The sequence below is a fragment of the Dendrobates tinctorius genome, unplaced genomic scaffold (genome assembly GCF_039654945.1).
Source record: "Dendrobates tinctorius isolate UK_male_01 unplaced genomic scaffold, ASM3965494v1 ptg000366l, whole genome shotgun sequence".
NCBI classification, from domain to species: Eukaryota; Metazoa; Chordata; class Amphibia; order Anura; family Dendrobatidae; genus Dendrobates; species Dendrobates tinctorius.
Window position 1 is genome coordinate 3648585 of NW_027362032.1, and position 20825 is coordinate 3669409.

Below are 20825 nucleotides of genomic sequence, written 5' to 3' on the forward strand. Positions count from 1 at the left end.
GTTTTTTATCTCATTTATTGATTATTTTCTCACTTATTTGCAAGCTATTGTTATATTTTGTCATTTTATAGCCCTAAAATAAGGCCAGGGTCACACTAACCGACGCAAAATACGGTCCGTAGTTTACAGGCGTAATACGGATGAATGACACCTAAATAGTGCTCCGTAGGTCATCCGTAAGCAAGGTGCGGTCGCGTATTTTGCGCATGTCGCCATCCGTATGCAATCCGTATGGTGAGATTTTCTCGCAGGCTTGCAAAATGGACATTTAACGGTTTTGAGGCCTGCTAACTATTTAAATCACTAGCCTGCACTCTATTTATTGCCTCAGGAACAGGTGGCAGCCTTCATTCTGGCCATTTCTGACCTTGCCTTCACTAGGTGTGTTGGTGTTGTATGTGCAACATGGCAGACAGTCTGACTTTCAACACAACTGAGCAGGTTCTCTTCAACTGGCTTCTGTCACGGCGCTTTGGCCAACCATACCCAGTGATAGTGGATCCGCGGAGGAGGAGACGCATGTGGGTACATCCACTTTTGAGGCAACGACTCACAAGAGTTAATTTTCACCGCCTCTATTCGTCTCTGCGGGAGCATCCTGTCAAATTCTACCAATACTGTCGCATGAGCCTTGCAACATTTGATCGACTCTTGGAGACAGTGCGCCCTGGGATAACCTTTTAGGACACAAGGATGCGCAAAGCTATATCTGCAGAGGAGCGACTTCTACTCACAATACGGTATGTACTACAGAACCACATTCTCTAGGTTCATAATGTGTTGGGCAAAGTTTGAATTTTTGCATTCTTGGAGTAAGTTTTAGGCCCTCATCTTAGTCCACATATGTTTCAACTTACAGACCAGAATGTTATGTGGAATATGTACTGAATATCACTTAGTCATTGTGCAAAGCAAGATGTGTGTTATTTGCTCTGAAATCTTACCAAGTTTGGTATGTATGGACCTGTTTGTTTTGTAAATATGTGCATTCGACAATCATCCTTTTCTGTTGTTCTTCAGCTTCCTGGCCACTGGCCTATCTTATGCTGTCCTCCACCATGAGTTTATGATTGGAAGATCAACCATATCTGGCATAGTCAGGTCAACATGTAGTGAAATATGGACAAGACTATATCAAGTCGTCATGCCCGAGCCCAGGATGGAAGACTGGTTGAGGATATCAAGGTACTTTGAGGAGGAATGCCAGTTTCCAAATTGTATTGGGGCCCTTGATGGCAAACATATCCGGGTGCGTAAGCCGCCGAACTCTGGCTCCCAATTCTTCAATTCTAAACAATACTTTTCTGTTGTATTGTTGGCTGTGGCTGACCCTCAATACAAGTTTATAATTGTTGACATTGGGGCCTATGGAAGGACGGGAGACTCTAGAGTCTTCAATACTTCCATTATGGCTCGGCGGCTACGCAACAACCAGTTGGATCTGCCAGCTACCAGGCTCCACTCAAGAATGTGTCCCTTATGTCCTTGTGGCAGATGAGGCATTTCAGTTAACACGCAATGTCATGAGGCCATATCCTCGGCGCAACCTTCACCACAGGCGCAGGATATTTAACTTGCGCCTATCACGTGCTCGGCAACTGGTGGAGTGTTCCTTTGGCATTCTTTGTGCCAAATGGCGGGTACTCCAGTCTGCCATTCAGCTGAGAGAACAAAATGTTAATGAAGTAGTGAAAGCCTGTGTGGTTCTTCATAACTTCACCAGGATACATGATTGTTCCTCCTCTGCTGGTGTGCGTAGGCCGGACAATGTGTGTAGGGTGAGACCACCTATCAACCATCAACGTAGACCGATCTCTGGCCTCAAAGTGCGTGATATTTTCACTAATTACTTTATGGCACTTCAGGGGGAACCTTCTTGGCAAGAGCATGCTGTATCTATGTTGGCAATGTTGGTTTGATGTGTGTCAAAATATATATATTTCTACCCCTTCTGAATCTATGACTGTTGAATTGATTTGGTAAGAGTATTTTGATAGGGGTTTGGACAATTAAGACAGAGACGTAAAGTGTAGTTGCAAAATTTTTACTTTTGCCTTTTTTTTGTTTTTTTAGTTTGTAAGGCAAACATATTCTTGCCCTATGAAAAACTTGGGCAATGGCCCAAATTGGGCTTTTGGCATAATTCAACATTGTTGTTAAAACAAAATTACAAACATATCCAACAACATACATAGTGCAATAACAACATTGCAACATTACACATTTGTAATCCAAAGTAAAAAAGAGGAGTTATCCATCATCAAAATGAGCTACAAAAGATACTAACATTTATTATGAAGGTTTTCAAATCATATTAATAAGCCACCATGACAGGCAAGGCTACCTTACGCGTATCTGACACATATTACATGTCTGTAATAAACACAATATTTCACCGCACTATACTGGGAAAGTCAAAGGATCAAATTAGAAGACTGACTTGATAATACATAGATCGTGATGTTCTTGAGGCTGTTTGCCTTGATTTTGGAATATAGTTAGCTGGCCTAAATTTTACTAAGTGAATATGGACAGCACGCCTTTTCTAGGCATTATCAAGTGAGTAGTCTATTTTGATCCTTTGACTTTGCCAGTATAGCGCTGTGAAATATTGTCTTTTTTACAGACATGTAATATGTCTTAGAAACGCATAAGGTAGCCTTGCCTGTCATGGTGTCTTAATCATATGATTTGAAAACCGTCATAAGAAATGTTAGTATTATCTGTTTTAGCTCATTTTGATGATGTAGAGCACCTCTTTTTTACTTTGGATTGGGATTTTGAGCACCAGTTCAAACACACTGGACATCTCCTCCCATCAGACCGCTTAAGAACACTCATGTACAGTATGGGTTTACAATTTCCATGTTTTTAGCCACTTATATATTGTGGAATGTTGGGGAAGGAGAAGGCGGAGACGCAGCCTGTGGTTGCTGCTGACTACTTTGAGCAACATCGCCCTGTATGCGTGCATACTGTTGCCCATGGTGTTGGTACTGACCTTCCTCCTGTGCTTGTTGGGGGTAGTGGCCATAGTAATACTGCTGAGGGGCATCTTGTTGGGGCGGGTAGGCCCATGTCTCATACCCACCAATATAGCCATGTCATTCCCAACCAGGTTGGGACCAGCCTCCAACACTGGGTGGGAAAAAGTGGCCATATTGGTGGGGTTGGCTAGAGCCAGAAATCTGTTGCTGCTGTTGGGAAGGTTGGGTAGGGGGAGGAAGGGGGTGAGGTGTAGGCCCACGTATTTGAGGATGTTCAGACCCTGCTTGACCAAGCATCTGTGTGGGTGGTCTCATGCGCATTAGATTTCTGGGGGAAAGCTGCCACCTCTCCAGATATTCAAAAAGCTCATATGGGGTATTGGGGGGGTGCTTGCATCAAGCAGGATCTGAAAACATCCCTGAATACGGAGCCTGACCTCACGGGAAAGGGCACGGAGATAAAGGGCCAGGCTACATGAGTAGGTCTCCTCCCCATCATCTGTAGTGACTCGAGATAAATAATTTAGGACCCCTGTGTCCACATTGGTCCTGCTCTCTTGAACAGCGACCTGGCGCCTTCTTCGGCCTCGCCGGGATGTAACAGCAGCCTGTGGGGAGCCCCGGATCAGGCCATTCTGGCTGCTGCTCAAGTTGCCCTGCTCCTCCAGGATGGGTGATGGGGCAGCAGCAGACGGTCCTGGTGGTGTGGTTTGTTGGGCAGCCAATGGGTTCTCCTGTGATGACTCATCTTCACCCATGCTTCTTGTAGGGGGAGAAGATGGGCCAGCCACCTCATCCCCTACAGGATCAATTATGGGCTATGTCTCTGAGCCCGTTCCTCAATCCGTAAGGTTGGATTGAGTTCTGTTAGGCTCCTTTCACACATCAGGTTTTCGGCGTCAGGCGCGTTCCGGCGTCGTGCCGGAGCGCCGGATCTGGCAAATGTTTAGTAAAACCGGATGTGACGGATCTGGTTTTCTGCCGGATCCGTGTTGCTCTTGACAGCCAAAACCGGATCCGTCTCATCCGGTTCATCCGGTTTTCGATCCGTTTTTCGACGGATTACGCCGAATCCGGTTTTTAATATCGCCCCTTGTGGCCTTCCGAAAGGGATTGGCTACTGAAAAACTATAAATAGCGTGTTCCTACAGCCCTTCTTTGACAGGTTGTAAAGGAGAAAGTGCAGGTTGGAGAGAAGAGCAAGTTACTGGCGAAGATGGATGTTGTGATTGGAAATATTTTGAAGAATTTGGCGGATTTTACAGCGGAGGCGAATCGTTTGAGGGTGATTGTTCTGGAGAAGGAGAGAGCGAGACAGCAGCGCATCAGGCATCGTAGACGACGTTTGTGGATCCACCCCATCACAGCCAAGAGAATGACGCGTGGGGTCTATTCTACACTCTGCATGGACCTTAGATGAAACCCGGATAAATTTTTTGGATATGTTCGGATGAAAATGGAGAATTTTGATAACTTGGTGGAGCGCATTGCACACCTCATAAGAAAATCGGACACCTATTGCCGCTTCTCTGTTTCACCCGCAGAGCGTCTGATGGTGACTTTAAGGTAAGCCACATTTATTGTATATGCCTCGCATCAGAGCACACTTTCACTGCAATCTTGTTGGTGGTAGTTTGTATCTCCAAATGTTATAGCTGACTTTTGGTATGTAATGCTGTGATTTTAAACTAATTGATTGTTTTTTAATTCCCCACAGATTTCTTGCAACTGGAGAATCCCTTTCGTCACTGCATTTCCAGTACAGACTCAGGATTTCCACCATATCTGGAATAGTGAAGTACACATGCCGTGCACTGTGGGACTCCTTAGCTGAAGAGTTTTTACCAGAGCCCACAACAGAGAGGTGGATAGAAATTTCAGAAAAGTTTCAACAGATATGTCAGTTTCCGAACTGCTTGGGCGCTGTGGACGGGAAACATATCCGCATTGTAAAGCCAGCCGGATCGGGATCGGAATATTTCAATTACAAGAAATATTTTTCAATTGTCCTCATGGCCATCGCTGACGCGGAATACAAATTTATTGCTTTTGATATTGGGGCCTATGGCCGCTCCAATGACTCTCAAGTTTTCAAACTGTCTGCCATGGGGCGTAAACTGTATGGAAACACCTTCCAGTTCCCACCACCTAGACCGCTGCCGCAAACATCTGGTCCACCTATGCCATTTGTCTGTGTAGGGGATGAAGCCTTCCAGCTGTCAGAACACCTTTTGAAACCATACGGTAGCAGAGGATTGTCAAGAACAAAACGCATTTTTAATTGCCGCCTCACAAGAGCAAGAAGAATGGTTGAATGTACCTTTGGTATTCTGACAGCCAAATGGTGGGTCCTATTGACTGCGATCAACCTCAAGACAGAAACTGTGGACGAGGTGATCAAAGCTTGCGTGGTACTCCACAATTTTGTTATCTGCAAGGAACCCATTTCCATTGAGGACACCTCTGAAGAAACCACCTTGCAAGATTACCATGACATTACCACTAGAAGTTCTGTGATGGTTTCAGTAATGAGGGACAATTTTGCACTATACTTTATGTCACCTCAAGGCAGAGTACACTGGCAGGATGACAGAGTGTGAAAGATTTGTGCCCTTAACCAAACTTGTGTACCTTCTGTACCAACAGTATATACCTTTGCCAACCAAAGTTGGCTATCTTGTCCTGGTCTTACTATTTGTACCTTTAGGCCACAGGTGTGTACCTGGTTGTGTTTTATGCAAAGTATTTCACCTTTTAACAAAAGTCGTGTACATTGTTAGGAAATCACCAACAATAAACACAACTTTTTAGGTGAAATACTTTGCTTCAAACACAACCAGGAACACAACTGTGGCAAAAAGCTAAAATTTACCCACAGTTATATACCTGGTTTTGAATACCTTTTTACCTTTTAAATACCCTGTATTTAACCTTTTTTTAAACATATTTCACCGCCGAAAGAAATGACAGACAACCATTGTGAAACGATAATTTAACTTTTATTTAAAATATTTTTTTTTTGTAAAATGTTTTTAAAGTGCAAAAAACTTTTTTAATAAAGGTTTTAAACCAAATGACCATTTTTATTAAAAAACACATTATAAATCTGTGTAGTGTGGGATGGAAATACTGCTGGAGGGGCTGCGGGACACTTCGACACTGGGAGTGTGGAGAGAGGACTGGGATCGTGGTGGGGAAGGAACAGTTAGAGGTGAAGGTGTGGAAAAAGCTACAGAATGGGTGGACATGTGGGAGGCAGAAGAGGTGGTGGGCGGTGGAGTGGAGGGTTGGGCAGGGACTGTAGGAGCAGATGATGTTGATGGAAAGTTGTATGGGGAAGGAGTTTGGTACGGGGAAGGAGTTTGGTACGGGGCAGGTTGCTGGAAGTGGGGAGATGTCTGGTACTGGGGAGGTTGCTGGTACTGGGGAGGTTGCTGGTACTGGGGAGGTTGCTGGTACTGGGGAGGTGGCTGGTATGTAATAGGAGGGGGAGGATGGAAAGTGGCTGGAGGGGGTGCAGGTGGAGGAACTACTGGGGTGGGAGGAGGAGGTTGGGAGGTAACGTGCTGGAGAGCACCGTGGCATGAATGCATTACATGCATCTGCTGGGTAGGAGAGAGCGTTTCCATGCGCTCCACAACAGACCTGAAAAAGGTGTGGTTTGACGAAGATCTTGCTTCTGAATGCATGGTTTGCAGAAGTGTCTTCACCTCCAGAATGCTGGAGTTGATCTGCTGAAAGCCTGCGGAGATTTGCTCTGACAAGACTTTTAGACAGTTCTGGAAAGATGCATTCAGATGCAAGAACTCTGGCGCATAAGTCTTTTCCTGACCCCTCTGCCGCTGCCGCCCAGTACCCGCAGGTGTACTAGAGGTGGCAGGGGCAGAAGGGTGGGGTAAAGGGAAAGCGATCTCCTCACCAGCAGCTTCATGTAATGTAGGCGGCCACGATGCTCCTGTGCTGGTGGATGGGACAGATGGGTCGAATGTGTGGGAAGGCTGGGAAGGTGCAGATGTACCGGGGCGGTCGAAGTGTCCCTCGGTGCCGGTCTCCTCAGGGATCGCCTCAGAAGGGTCCAATCGTGCAGGCTCCCGAGTGCTGCTCACCGTGCTGTGGAATAAAGAGAAAAAAAAACAATTAATATAGTGACATGGTATGGCCCTGGCTGAAAAAAAATTGTTACATCTAAACATTTTTTTTTCACATGTGGTGTGTAATATTTACCTTCTGGTGACCATTGTATCCCGGAGGAACGACAGGGCTTGTGCGTACTTGTACTTGCTCCTGCGTCCTCCAGATCCACTCGGGGCCCGCATCTCTTTATTGAACTCCTTCTTGAAACGATCCCTCACAGACCGCCACCGCTTCGCAATTCTGTCCCCTGAAACGAGAAAGGACAAAGTGGTTAGTATACAACATCAGTGTTTCCCAAACTCCAGTCCTCATGGTCCCCAGGGGTCATGATTTCAGGATTTCCATAGTAAATAGAAATCCTGAACACATGATCCGTGGGGACCACGAGGACTGGAGTTCGGGAAACACTGGTTTACATCAAGCAACCGGTACTGTATATACTTCCGCTCTTTAATCTGGACCCGAGCATCGAGGTCCTCCCAGCGGGCCACAAGGAGCGAACAGATTTCCTCCCAGAGTCGTCGGGTAACGATCAGGTCAGCATGGCGGCGGTCAGCCATATTCCATAGCGGCTCCCTTTCTCTGACGAGATCGATGAGGTTGTCAACATCAATTCCTCCATCCTCACCGTCTGAGTCGGGAGCACGCTGTGAAGGCTGTTAAAGTAAAAGAGAAAAATAGCAAAATTAGTCACGACACTTAAGACATGAAATAAAAAGTGTACCAAAATTTCACTTAAATATTATACTTACACGCTGATGACCGCCGCGTTGCTGTCACCGACGACCCTGGGAGGCACTGTGAGGACCTCTTGGCCGAGCACCAGATTGGGAAGACTAGAGAAGAAAAGAAAAAAATTTATGTGTTTGGATGTTGGCATTTGTTTGCTGTGTGTGGTCTGCAGAACATTGTTTTCTATGTGTTGTGTGTAGTGTGATGTTGTGTTTCTGCGTTTGATGCAAAAAACTTACCAATTGTGAGCCCACTACAGGTGTCTGTCCACCCCTTCCTTCTTCTTCTGAGAGCTCCTCTTCAGCTTGTGATTCCTGTTTTGAAATAAAAGGCAATGAATAGACATATATTACAGAGATGATTGATTTTGGAAATAAAAACTTACCGTCAAACGCTGACAATGCGAGGGAGGGCTCCCAGAAGAAGATGTGCTGTCCTCTTGTTGGCCAGACTCCATGGCTGTGGGTGGTGCTGTTGCTGCTGCCAGTGCTGCCACTGCTGCTGCTGCATCTCTTGGGCGGCTGTTGAATAAAGAAAAACAAAGGGCCAATGAATATCTTGATATTCCATGGCCCTAGTTTTGAGGAATGGGGAATTTGATAATTACCGTCTCTCATCTGCTGCTGGACTCCCCTCCCGCTGTTCAGCATGTTCCCTTTGCTGCTCCATTTGGGGTGGTGGTGGTGCTGATGGTGCTGCAGTGGTCTCCTGCACCTGGTTGCTGTCTTGGGTGGCATGTTGGGTGTGGCTGAGGGTCCCACTGTCATGCTTTTATATATGTGTCTTGTGGGCAGAGCTACTGAGCATGCTCAGACCCAAAAAACCGGATCCGGCGCATTGCGGCGCTCATAGGCTTTCATTGTGTGAAAAAGACAAGAAACGTTACAGTAGCCGTTTTTTACAGACGCCGGATTGCGACACATTGCCGGATCCAGCGAAAACCGGATGAAACGCATGGCCATCCGGCCCGATCCGGCGCTAATGCAAGTCAATGGGGGGAAAACCGGACCCGGCATTGCAGTCAGAAGTAAAATTCCACAGTGCACTTATAATATCTGAGTGCTTACTTTATGATTCATAGCTGTTCATCTGTTCCCCCAACAAATGATTTCAGTGATAAAAACTGACATCCTGCCAAGTTTGAACAAGGTCTACTACTTCCCGGATGCCTCTTCTGCACAGTACAAACATAAGAAAACTTTATAAATGCCTGCCATCACAAGAAAGATTTTGGAGTGGAAGCTGAATTGCCCTTTTTTGCCACAGGTCATGACAAATGTGTATGTGATGATTTAGGATGCCCCGTGAAACGTTTTGTAGCTCGGGCTAGCCACCAGAGGTCATATTCAGACCAAATCTTATCTCCCTTGCAGCTTATCAACTGGAGGGAGAAAATTATTCCTAACATCCAGATCATGTAGTGTACAAACCAGGACTATGAAGAAGAGGAGAGTTTGTTAAAAGATTGATTTCTGTAAGCAGAGCCCATCAGAGAGACCCAGCAATACTGGACTGTCATCCCAGGTAAGTGAAAAAGAAAAAATAACAATGAATTTATCATTCAACAGTGACGTCCATGAAGGGATTGAAGGTGGCTGTCACGGCCCCGGGTTCCACTTACCTTGTTGCACGCGCTTCCTGACATGTCCCCACGCCCGGCCTCCGGCTCCCTCGGCGTCGGGCGCCTGCGCACTGCCTCCCTCCTGGTGCGCAGCCCCCTGGGTAGTATGACACGCTGGCCCCGCCTCCAACATGGCGGCACCCAGTGCTACTTATGCCCGGCGTCTGGACAGGTAAGACGCCTGTTCTACTAATGCGGTGACGCTGTCTCATAGCAGCGTTCTCTGTGTTACAGGCCCCTTCTACCCTGCCTCTGTCTGTGCAGTGTCCCTGGTCTTAAGTACCTCTATTCTTGCCTCTGCCTTCGCTGTGTGCTGTATCTTCAGTTCCCTCTCCCTTTGCCTCCACCTGCGCTGCCTCCGACAGCTCTCCCTCTGCACTCTTGCTATACGGTACCCTCTGTTGGTCCTTACTCCTTCCCTGTCCTGCTCCTTCCATCCTCCCATTTTGTGTTTTATCAGTACTTCTGCTTTTGCAGCCTCCAGCTATTGCCACCCGCTGCGCTCCGGTCCTGCGCTCTGCCTGTTCTCCACGGCCTCTGTGTTCCCCTGGGCTCCCTGTACGGATTTGCCTGTGCCTCCTCTCCTGTCTAAGCCCAGTCGTCCCTTTGGTTCCGGCTGTCGCGGTTCTATCCCCTGGGGGTCTACCCCTAACACTCCCTGTATAGGGGGTGGTTCTCACCTGGACGCTCGCCCTTAGGGGCTCTGTAGCCGTGACCCAGAGGGTCCACTTCTGGGTTGTCTCTGCATTCCTCTTGCTACAGCAACCGTAACAGGTTGCTGATCCCGCTGGAGCCACGGCTGCCCAAAAAGATTTGGTTTTCCTTCAGGAAAACCAGATGCGTTGATGTCCTTTATGAAAACTATGGACTCGCGTCTTTCCGCTCTCCAATCCTCTGACCATGGTAACGCTGCCCAGTTGGCTGGCTTACAGCAAGAATTGGCGCAGCAGCGTGATACCCAGTCACATATCCTCAGCTATATGGCTTCAGTAGATGGTCGGTTGCTTGCCTTGCAGTCGGCCGCCTCTGCTCCTCCTGCTGCGGGTTCCCATCCTCCTCCGCAGTTGGCCAAACCACCCCGGTATAGCGGTGACGCCAAATTATGCCGGGGTTTTCTAAATCAGTGCAGTCTTCATTTTGAATTACTGCCCCAGCAGTACCCCACAGACCGAGCCAAAGTGGCCTTCATCATCTCTCACCTAGAGGGGGACGCTCTGGCTTGGGTCAATCCCCTCTGGGAGCGTGATGACCCTGTGGTTTCCCAGTTATCTGTATTTATGGACACTTTCCGTCGGGTTTTTGACGAACTGGGTCGATTAGCCTCCACCACTGAGGCTTTGTTTAGCCTCTGCCAAGGTTCCCTAACCGTGGGCCAGTACGCCATACAGTTCAGGACCCTGTCCGCCGACTTAGGTTGGAATAGCGAGGCGTTGGTGGACGCTTTCTGGCGAGGTCTCTCGAGTCATATTAAAGATGAGCTCGCTGGTCGTGATACCCCTACAGCTCTGGAGGATTTGATTTCCCTGGCCACACGGATAGATCTCCAGTTTCAGGAACGGGCCAGGGAGAGAAGGGTTTCTTGTCCTTTATCTTCTCTTTGCAGACCACCCAGTTCCCGACCCAGGATCCTCTTCTCTGCCTCTGCTCCCTAACCTATGCAGGTGGACTGCCTGAAGCTCTCTGACCAGCGTTGTAGGGAGAGAACCCTCCAGGGTCTTTGTTTCTACTGCGGTAGCGGTTCCCATTTGCTCCAAACTTGTCCTGACCGTCCAGAAAACTCCTCCGCCTAGGCCAGGTGAGAGAGGCCTTCCTGGGTGTTTGTGATACCTCTCTACCCCTCACTTTGTCTGTCCTCTTGCATGTTGATGGGAAGCGGGCTTCTCTGGTGGCCTATGTGGACTCGGGTGCCGCCGGAAATTTTATTAGGCTTGAGGAGGTCAACAAATTTTCTGTTCCTGTGAGGCCCTTAGAGAACCCTCAAAGTCTCACTTCCGTAGATGGTCGACCCCTGCTAGAGACAGTTACCCATGTGACTCATGAGGTAGAGTTGCAGGTAGGAGCCCTGCACAAGGAGAAAATTATGTTTTATGTCTTGGCAGGTCTTTCCCATCCAATCCTACTCGGTCTCCCTTGGCTGGGCTCCACGAGCCCACCTTAGATTGGCATAGCGGCAACGTCTTGCGCTGGGGGGGTCTTTTCAGGCTCGGTGCCTGCTGCCGCTGCATCCCGTGGGTACCCCTCTTCCTTCTCCTGTTCTCTTCGGATTACCGTCGGCTTATAGTGCCTTTGTGGATGTTTTTGATAAGAAACATCTAGTCAGTATAGTCTAGATTATAGTCTAGAGATTATACAGTCTAGTGTGCATGGGGAGTGTGTCATCACAGACACTTGGATGAGTAAGCATGGCCAAGGGGGTTACATCTCGCTGACTGGGCACTGGGTGACTCTACTGGCTGTGGGGACAGGTACTGCTCCACAAGTCTTGGAATCCCCAAGGCTTGCAGGACAAACCTCTACATTTAACACTTCCTCCACTGCTTTTGCCTCCTCTATCACTTTTAGGGCCTCCACCTGTGCCCTCAACCTCTGCCTTAATGAGACACGCGTTCCAAGTGCGGAGCAGATCCCCACCACCTCCGTACTGCACAGCCAGGGCTCTCTGCAATCAGGCAGTCTTAAAATTGATATGTCTTGGAGATTGCAGTCATACAGCTGAAGAGTTGTGGACAGTTCTCCAGGCTCAGTTTGATCAATGGCTGTCTCCGCTGAACCTGCATGCAGGGAAGGTGATAAGGGTGCAAACTTGGTGGCGGCCCTACGGCAAGGCAAGCCCACACACGTGCCTTGCATGGCTCATGTCCTCAACTTGGTGGTATAGCGTATTCTCCACCACTATTCTGGCCTGGGTGAACTGCTCAAGAAGGCACGTAAGCTGTGTTCTCATTTCTGCCATTCACACCCCTCTCCTCATCGACTTGCAGTGGAATTCCACTCTGCACGATGGAGCGACTGTGGCAGCAGCAACAAGTCCTGACGCAGTATGTCATGTCATATAGCCTGGGCCAACGCCGTGTGGACCTGGCGCATGTCACATTTACAGAGTGCGCACAGATTAAGTACTTCTGCACCCTTCTGCACAGTTTAAAAATGGCTACTGAGATAGTTATCACTGATGCCTCCATCATCAGCATCACTATTCTGGTCATCTATATGCTGGAGAAGACATTGAATAGCCTGCGGGAAGAGATGGTGGTCCCAGAAGAAGAGGAGGAAGCAGAGGAGGATGCAGAAGGGATAATACTGTCTCTAAGTTCAAGACTGTCGCAACACAAGTGGGTGCCAAGGGAGGGTGGATTACTGTGATCGAGGGGGGGGTGATAACAGACAAGCTGTTATGGAAGGTGCAAGATCCGAGGAACAAATGGAGGAGAAAGAGGTGATGGGCGAGTAACTGTCAGATGAAGAGGATAATACTCCCCTCTCTGTTATTCGTGGTTGGTGGGATGGGACGGAGGAAACGAGCCTCATTGTTACCCAGTCACCAACACAGCATGGGCTTGGACCTCATGGTAGAGCCCTACATATGAGAGCCTTCTTGCTGCACTATATGCAACATGATGCCTGTATAGTTATGATTAGGAATAATGCTGACTACTGGGTTGCCACTTTATTAGATCCACGTTATAAAACCAAATTTTGCCACATGATCCCTGCCCTAGAAAGGGAACAGCGAATGCTGGAGTATTGAAACACGCTTTTACACAACCTTAAGAGAGCTTTTCCCTAAGACAGCAGTGAAGCACACAGTTCGAATCGCGGTTGTTGACTTCCAACCTCCGGACCATCAATTCTTCAACGCCAAAATATTAGCAGCAGCAGCAGTGGTGGAAGTAGAAGAAGCAATTTTTGTGAGTCCTTTGACACTTTTTTAGGCCAACGCATGACGTGGGTTACTTGCTTACATATTTTGGCCAAAATATTAACTAATACCTCTCATATTTTTTATATGTGTTTTTTGCACTTTATTTTTCAGGGTGCAGTTGGGCCCATTCAGTCTTGTAAACTGTGGTGTCTGTTCACATGGGATGCATTTGGATGGCGCTAGGCAGCCCGCCTGATCTAATAGTATGGGCGTAACTAATAGGCTGTTAACCTGGATGCTGTGCATTCCCATTGTGTGAACAGCGGAGCATACAAGTCTTCATTGTGCATTAATATACCAAGCAACCGCCCCTCCATACATTGGTAGGTTGTGAGCGGTTGTCTCATCGGTATTCTTGCACCTGTGTTGCCCCCATCCTAACTATATGGGCTCACTCACCCTGATAGTGCATTTGTTTGGAGGTCTGGGCAGGTCGGCATCTCTGCTTTTTGCTGTTTTTGAACATTTGACATTTGCCTGAATTTTTATATCTACACATGATTTACACAAATTATATTTTCTTGTGGTAACTCTATACTATTTAACATTAGAAGCTGTGTATTTCTGTAATTATTTGTATGTATACATGATTGATTACCACTTCTGTCTCTGTAAAAACAATCCCCTTTAACCCCTTTCTGACATCGGGTGTAACTGTATGCTGATGTCGGACTCCCTCCTTTTGATGCGGGATCTGGCGCTGAGCCCACATCTTTTCTCGCACATGATGGGCCAGAAATCCCGCACATCGGTGACCCTGTCACGTGATCACGAGTCACCGATAGGTTGGCATGACAACCAGAGGTCTCCAGCAGACCTCTGGTTGTCACTGCCGGATCCTATGAGCTCTGCCCAGTGGTTGGCGCTCATAGCAAGTGAGCAACTCTGCTACATGCAGGTGATCTGATCATTGCCTGCATGTAGCAGAGCTGATCGGGTTATAGCAGCTTCTAGCCTCCCATTGAGACTATTGAAGCATGCCTGTGGAGACATGGGGTGGTCAGCGCGCACCCCGGTCCGCTGGCCGAAACAACATGGATCAGGGATCATCCCACCGAACGCAGGCTCTCCCTTTAACATGGGCATAACGCTACTCAGACAACACACACACAGTGAGGGTAATGCAGTGTGGCAATGCTTTATTGTACCACAAAACAGGCAGATAACACATAGAACAGTCCCAGCAAAATACCCAACAGAGTGCACATTGCAGAGTCTCATCCTTCCGCTGATTTGCTCCAGGGGTTGCTACCCCACCTGTGGCACGCACAAAGAGGAGGTAACAACAAGTGTAGGAAGATGACAGTCCATTCAGTCCATACAAGGTAAAAGGCCAGTTGATCCGAGGATCACAACCTGGCTTCTCCAAACGTATCCATGGTTCAGCGATGGTCAGTGGAGCAGCTCTGTATTCTTCCAACCAAGGCTGAAAACCCCTAGGTTGTTTCCTGTAGAATGATAGATCCATGTCCCTCGTGATGTAAAAACTATACGAAGTATAAAGTTTGAAGTCTGGGATCTGCCGATATGTGGCTAGTTTTCTGTTTCAGATAACATGATTTTAATTTTTTTTTGTCCAGTCGCGCTTGAATATAGATCAATATTAAATAGTCACCTGATGACGCCTTTGGTGAGGACAATGAAACCCATACAAATAAGAGGCTTGGAGAGTGAGTGTGTATACATCACCTCACCCTATATACTGAGATGTTGGGTATATGTTTTTTTCTATTAGTCACCTTCTGACTAACCTGCAGGGGGTGAATTATTGGTATAGTTTTACATTTGGAATTAATAAAGTTTAGTTTTATCCTATTTTCAGCATACAGGAGGAATGACAAGAGACAACCCATTTAAGAAAGTTCAATTTTGGTTAAAACTATTCCAACATTATGAACATAAAAAAGGCTTCTCCCCTATGTGACATCTCTGATGTTTATTAACAGCTGATTTCCAAGTAAAATATTGACTATATTAAGAAAATCAAAAAGGCTTCTCCCCTGTGTAACTGCTCTGATGTCTAACAAGAAGCGCTTTCCGGTTAAAATATTTCTCACATTCTGAACAGGATAAAGGCTTCTCCCCTGTGTAAGTTCTCTGTTGAGGTGGCTCAGTCGCTAGCACTGCAGCCTTGTAGTGCTGTAGTCCTGGGTTCAACTCCCATCTAGGACAACATCTGCAAGGAGTTTGTATGTTCTCCCCGTGTTTGCGTGGGTTTCCTCCCACATTCAAAAGACATACTGATAGGGAATTTACATTGTGAGCCCCATTGGGGCCAGTGATGATAATGTGTGCAAACTGTAAAGGGCTGCGGAATAGGTTAGTGCTATATAAAAAGAAAGATTATTATTAGTAGTAAGATTCCATTTCTGTTAAAACATTTCCCACATTATGAACAGGAAAAATGGCTTCTCTGATGTGATCAAGATTTATTTTCAATTAAACAAGAAAGAAGTTTCTCCCCTGTGTGAGTTATTTGGTGTGGAACAAGACTCCCTTTCTGGTTAAAAATTATTCCACATCCTGAACATGAAAAAGGCTTCTCCCCTGGTGAGTTCTCTGGTGCCTAACACAATCTGATTTATTGCAAAAACATTTCCCACATTCTGAACATGAAAAAGGCTTCTCCCCTGTGTGAGTTCTCTGGTGGGTAACAAAATTTGATTTGTACGGAAAATATTTCCCGCATTCTGAACATGAAAAAGGTTTCTCCCCTGTGTGTGTTCTCTGGTGATTAACAAAATGTGATTTATGTGCAAAATATTTCCCACATTCTGAACAGGAAAAAGGCTTCTCCCCTGTGTGAGTTTTATGGTGATTAACCAAATCTGATTTCTGGTTAAAACATTTCCCACATTCTGAACAGGAAAAAGGCTTCTCCCCTGTGTGAGTTCTCTGGTGAGTAACAAAATGTGACTTATGTGCAAAACATTTCCCACATTCTGAACAGGAAAAAGACTTCTCCCCTGTGTGAGTTTTATGGTGATTAACCAATTCTGATTTATGGTTAAAACATTTCCCACATTCTGAACAGGAAAAAGGATTCTCCCCTGTGTGAGTTCTTTGGTGTCTAACAAATTGTGATTTAAGTGCAAAACATTTCCCACATTCTGAACAGGAAAAAGGCTTTTCCCCTGTGTGAGTTCTATGGTGATTAACCAAATCTGATTTCTGGTTAAAACATTTCCCACATTCTGAACAGGAAAAAGGCTTCTCCCCTGTGTGAGCTCTACGGTGATTAACCAAATCTGATTTCTGGTTAAAACATTTCCCACATTCAGAACAGGAAAAAGGCTTCTCCTCTGTGTGAGTTCTATGGTGATTAACCAAATTTGATTTCCGGTTAAAACATTTCCCACATTCAGAACAGGAAAAAGGCTTCTCCCCTGTGTGAGTTCTCTGGTGAGTAACAAAATGTGATTTCTGTATAAAACATTTCCCACATTCTGAACAGGAAAAAGGCTTCTCCCCTGTGTGAGTTCTATGGTGATTAACAAAATTTGATTTCCGGTTAAAACATTTCCCACATTCTGAACAGGAAAAAGGCTTCTCTCCTGTGTGAGTTCTCTGGTGAGTAACAAAATGTGATCTCTGTATAAAACATTTCCCACATTCTGAACAGGAAAAAGGCTTCTCCCCTGTGTGAGTTCTATGGTGATTAACCAAATCTGATTTCTGTATAAAACATTTCCCACATTCTGAACAGGAAAAAGGCTTCTCCCCTGTGTGAGTTCTATGGTGATAAACCAAATCTGATTTCCATGTAAAACACTTCCCACATTCTGAACATGAGAATGACTTCTCTGCTTTAGTAGCAGTTTGTTTTTTATTGCCTTTTTTGTGACATTGCTTTCCCTTATTACTCAGTAATGAATCAGAAGATGGGACCTGTTTCATAAGATCAGATGACAAATCTTTGCTATGAATGGATGATGATATATCTGGAGTAATAGCAATCACTTCAGTTGTATCTTGTAGGATCTCAAGATCATCAGATTTAAAAATTGAAGATGTCAACTGTCCCTCTGATCTTCTGGTACAGTCATCTGCTAAGATAAAAAAACAATCATTATTTATTACTAAAATATCCTTTAGTTTTATATTTTTGAACATTTCTACTTAAATTGTCCATAAAAATGGCAAGCTATGTAAAAGCTTTAATTATTTACCAAGACAATGACAGTTCACAGTGTAATAGAAAACCTTGTTGGATGAGCCAGTAGTGTGCGGTGTTCAACTGTTTGTTCATTCTGCCTCCCAAATATCGAATACAAAGAAACCAATCAATGTTATGTAGGCGAAAAAAATACCAATTCTCATCTCACAAAAAACAAGTCCCCACTCAGGTCCATCATCTGTCATTGGAAAAACAGAGGTTCCCACACTAATAGTGGCTCAAAGGCTGTTGAAAAGCAACAGAGTTTCTATAAACCAATCCAGCAAAATCCGCTCTCACTTCGGAGTCTTGCAGTGTGCGCAAACAACATTTAGGATCCCTGTACTTAGCAATATTATAGTGAGAAGAATCCACTTAATTTGCGGTGTCTCCTGGAGCACAATCTGGGCACTATGTGCTGGGTAATAAAATGGCAAATGTGTAATTTTCACTCCAACATCCACTGGATGTTAATTTCCGGAAAGTTGCTGTGGAGTCAAATTATTCACTCCTCCTACACACATGGTCAAAATTGTTGGTACCCGTTGTTTAATGAAACCCACAATGGTCACAGAAATAACTTTAATCTTACAAAAGTAATAATAATTAAAAAATCTATGAAAATGAACAACTGAAAGTCAGACATTGCTTTTCAGCCATGCTTCCACAAAATTAAAAAAAAAATAAAACTCATGAAATAGGCCTGGACAGAAATGATTGTACCCTTAACTAAAATATTTTATTGCACAACCTTTGGAGGCAATTGTTGAAATAAAATGATTCCTGTAGCTGTCAATGAGACTTCTGCTCCTCTCGACAGGTATTTTGGCCCACTCTTCAAGAGCAACTACTTCAGTTGTCTCATGTTTGAAGGTTGCCTTTTCCAGACGGCATGTTTCAGCTCTTTCCAAAGATGCTCATTAGGATTTAGGTCAGGGCTCATAGAAGGCCACTTCAGAATAGTCCAATATTTTCCTCTCAGCCATTCTTGCCTGTTTTTAGCTGTGTATTGTGTGTCATTATCCTGTTGCAAGACCCATGACCTGCGACTGAGACCAAGCTTTCTGACATTGGGCAGCACATTTCTCTCTAGAATCCCTTGATAGTCTTGAGATTTCATTGTACGATGGAGATTCTAGACACCCTGTGCCAGATGCAGCAAAGCAGCCCCAGAACGTAACAGAGTCTTCTCCATGTTTCACAGTAGGGACAGTGTTCTTTTTGTGATATGCCTCATTTTTCCATCTGAGAACATAGAGCTGACGTGCCTTGCCAGAAAGTTCCATTTTTGTCTCATCTGTCCATAGGACATTCTCCCAGAGGCTTTGCAGCTTGTCAACATGTAGTTTAGCAAATTCCAGTCTGATTTTTTTTCAACAATGGTGTCCTCCTTGGTCGTCTCCCATGAAGTCCACTTTGGCTCATAGAACGACGGATGGTGTGATCTGACACTGATGTTCCTTGAGCTTCAAGTTCACCTTTAATCTGTTTACAAGTTTTTCTGGGCTCTTTTGTTACTATTCATATTATCCGTCTCTTTGATTTGTCATCAATTTTCCTCCTGCGGCCACGTCCAGGGAGGTTGGGTACAGTCCTATGGATATTAAATTTCTGAATAATATGTGCAACTTTAGTCACAAGAACATGAAGCTGCTTGGAGATGGTCTTATAACTTTTACCTGTAACATGTTTGTCTATAATTTTCTTTCTAATCTCCTGAGACAACTCTTTCCTTCGCTTCCTCTGGTCCATGTTGAGTGTGATACACACCATGTCACCACACAGCACAGTGAGTATCTGTAGCCTCTATACAGGCCACTCACTGATTCCAGGATTGTAGACACCTGTGATGCTAATTAGTGGACACACCGCGATTTACACATTCTGTGGAAGCCTGGTTGAAAAGCAATGTCTGACTTTCATTTGTTCATTTTCATAGATTTTTTATTTATTATTACTTTTGTGAGATTCAAGTTATTTCTGTGACCATTGTGGATTTTTCTGTCATTAAACGAGGGGTACCAACAATTTTGACCCCGTGTGTATAGATTACAACCCTCAGGGAATTAATTTATAAAATGGAATCACTTTATGGGGATTTCGACTATTCTGGTTTTCTGTCATTTAGTTATATTAGGGCTTCTGCATATGGTGTGTCCAATCTCATCTGGGATCTGTTCCTGCTGTCCAGCTGGAGTAATCTGCTTCCTACTTCAGCCAATTGGATAGTACCACACCCTACTAAAGCGCAAAGCACATGGCCGGAATCTGCCAGATACAGCGCTGTTCTCCTCTGGTTCAGTCCTCTGTGCTCAGCTTGCGGATTGTGTATTTATCCCCTGTTGTGACCGTGGCCCGTTTACTGACTACTCTTGTGTCTTCTGGTTCTGTATTCTGTCCTTCTGGTTCTGACCCAGCTACCTGACTATTCTTCTTGCCATCTAACACTACAGAATAGCAAGTCCAAGCCTAGGGGTCCCAGTGTAAGTCCAGATCCATGTAAGGGTGTTAAAGGGCGATGAGCAAGGCAATCCCTGGGATATGGAAAGCAGAGAAGATAGAGCCAAGAAAGCTCAAAAGATGTCCACCATGAACAGCCAGGTGACCATGAACAGTGCTCCCAATACATTGTGTCTGCAAACTATTCCAGCTAGATCTGCATTCAAATAGCTAAATGGCGCTCCTTCCCTTCTGAACACTGCCATGTGCCCAGACAGTAGAGTATAATCGTATATAGAGTATAGTGCGAAGCTGGAAAATAATTTGTAAGATCCATCTGTTTTCTATTATCCTTTGTGAAGAATTCCAAACTTACCACCACATAAAGTGACACACGTCAGATATTAATAATGGGGCCTGATTAAGAACACAAAACTGGCTGCGGGAAGAGGTTAAATCAGAGGATTTTGGACACTACTGTAATCAAACACTGTGACTATAGACAATAACATCTACTGAAATGATCAAACTCCTCAGTCTCCATCAGTAATAAATGAGTAGCTAGTGGTGAAACCTCTCTGGGGTAATTAGAGTATGGGGCTCGGTGACGTCACAATCTAAACCATTGTAAGCTCCAATATTTTCTGTCAGATGAGTTTCATGAAGAAATATTACACATTTAAAGAGAACTGTGTATAATAGTACAGAGCTGAGATGTCTTAAAGGGAACCTGTCAGCAGGATTGTGCTCAGTAACCTACAGACACTGTCAGGTCAGCGCCGTTATACTGATTACAATGATACCTGGTGATGAAATCCGTCTTGTGGTTGTTGT

At 45.4% G+C, this 20825-nt stretch overlaps 2 protein-coding genes and 1 long non-coding RNA gene across 3 annotated transcripts in view; all 3 read left to right on the forward strand.

Moving 5' to 3' along the window:
* LOC141075643 (oocyte zinc finger protein XlCOF29-like) overlaps positions 1-20825 on the forward strand; it is a 191635-nt gene that overhangs the window by 17282 nt on the left and 153528 nt on the right. The window lies entirely within an intron of this gene.
* Positions 1-20825, forward strand: part of LOC141075587 (uncharacterized) — a 119619-nt gene that overhangs the window by 10712 nt on the left and 88082 nt on the right. The gene's annotated exons all lie outside the window — the stretch shown is intronic.
* On the forward strand, positions 213-1956 carry LOC141075603 (uncharacterized). Its single transcript, XR_012227307.1, has 2 exons — positions 213-740; positions 1021-1956. It is a non-coding gene; the product is annotated as an uncharacterized lncRNA (long non-coding RNA).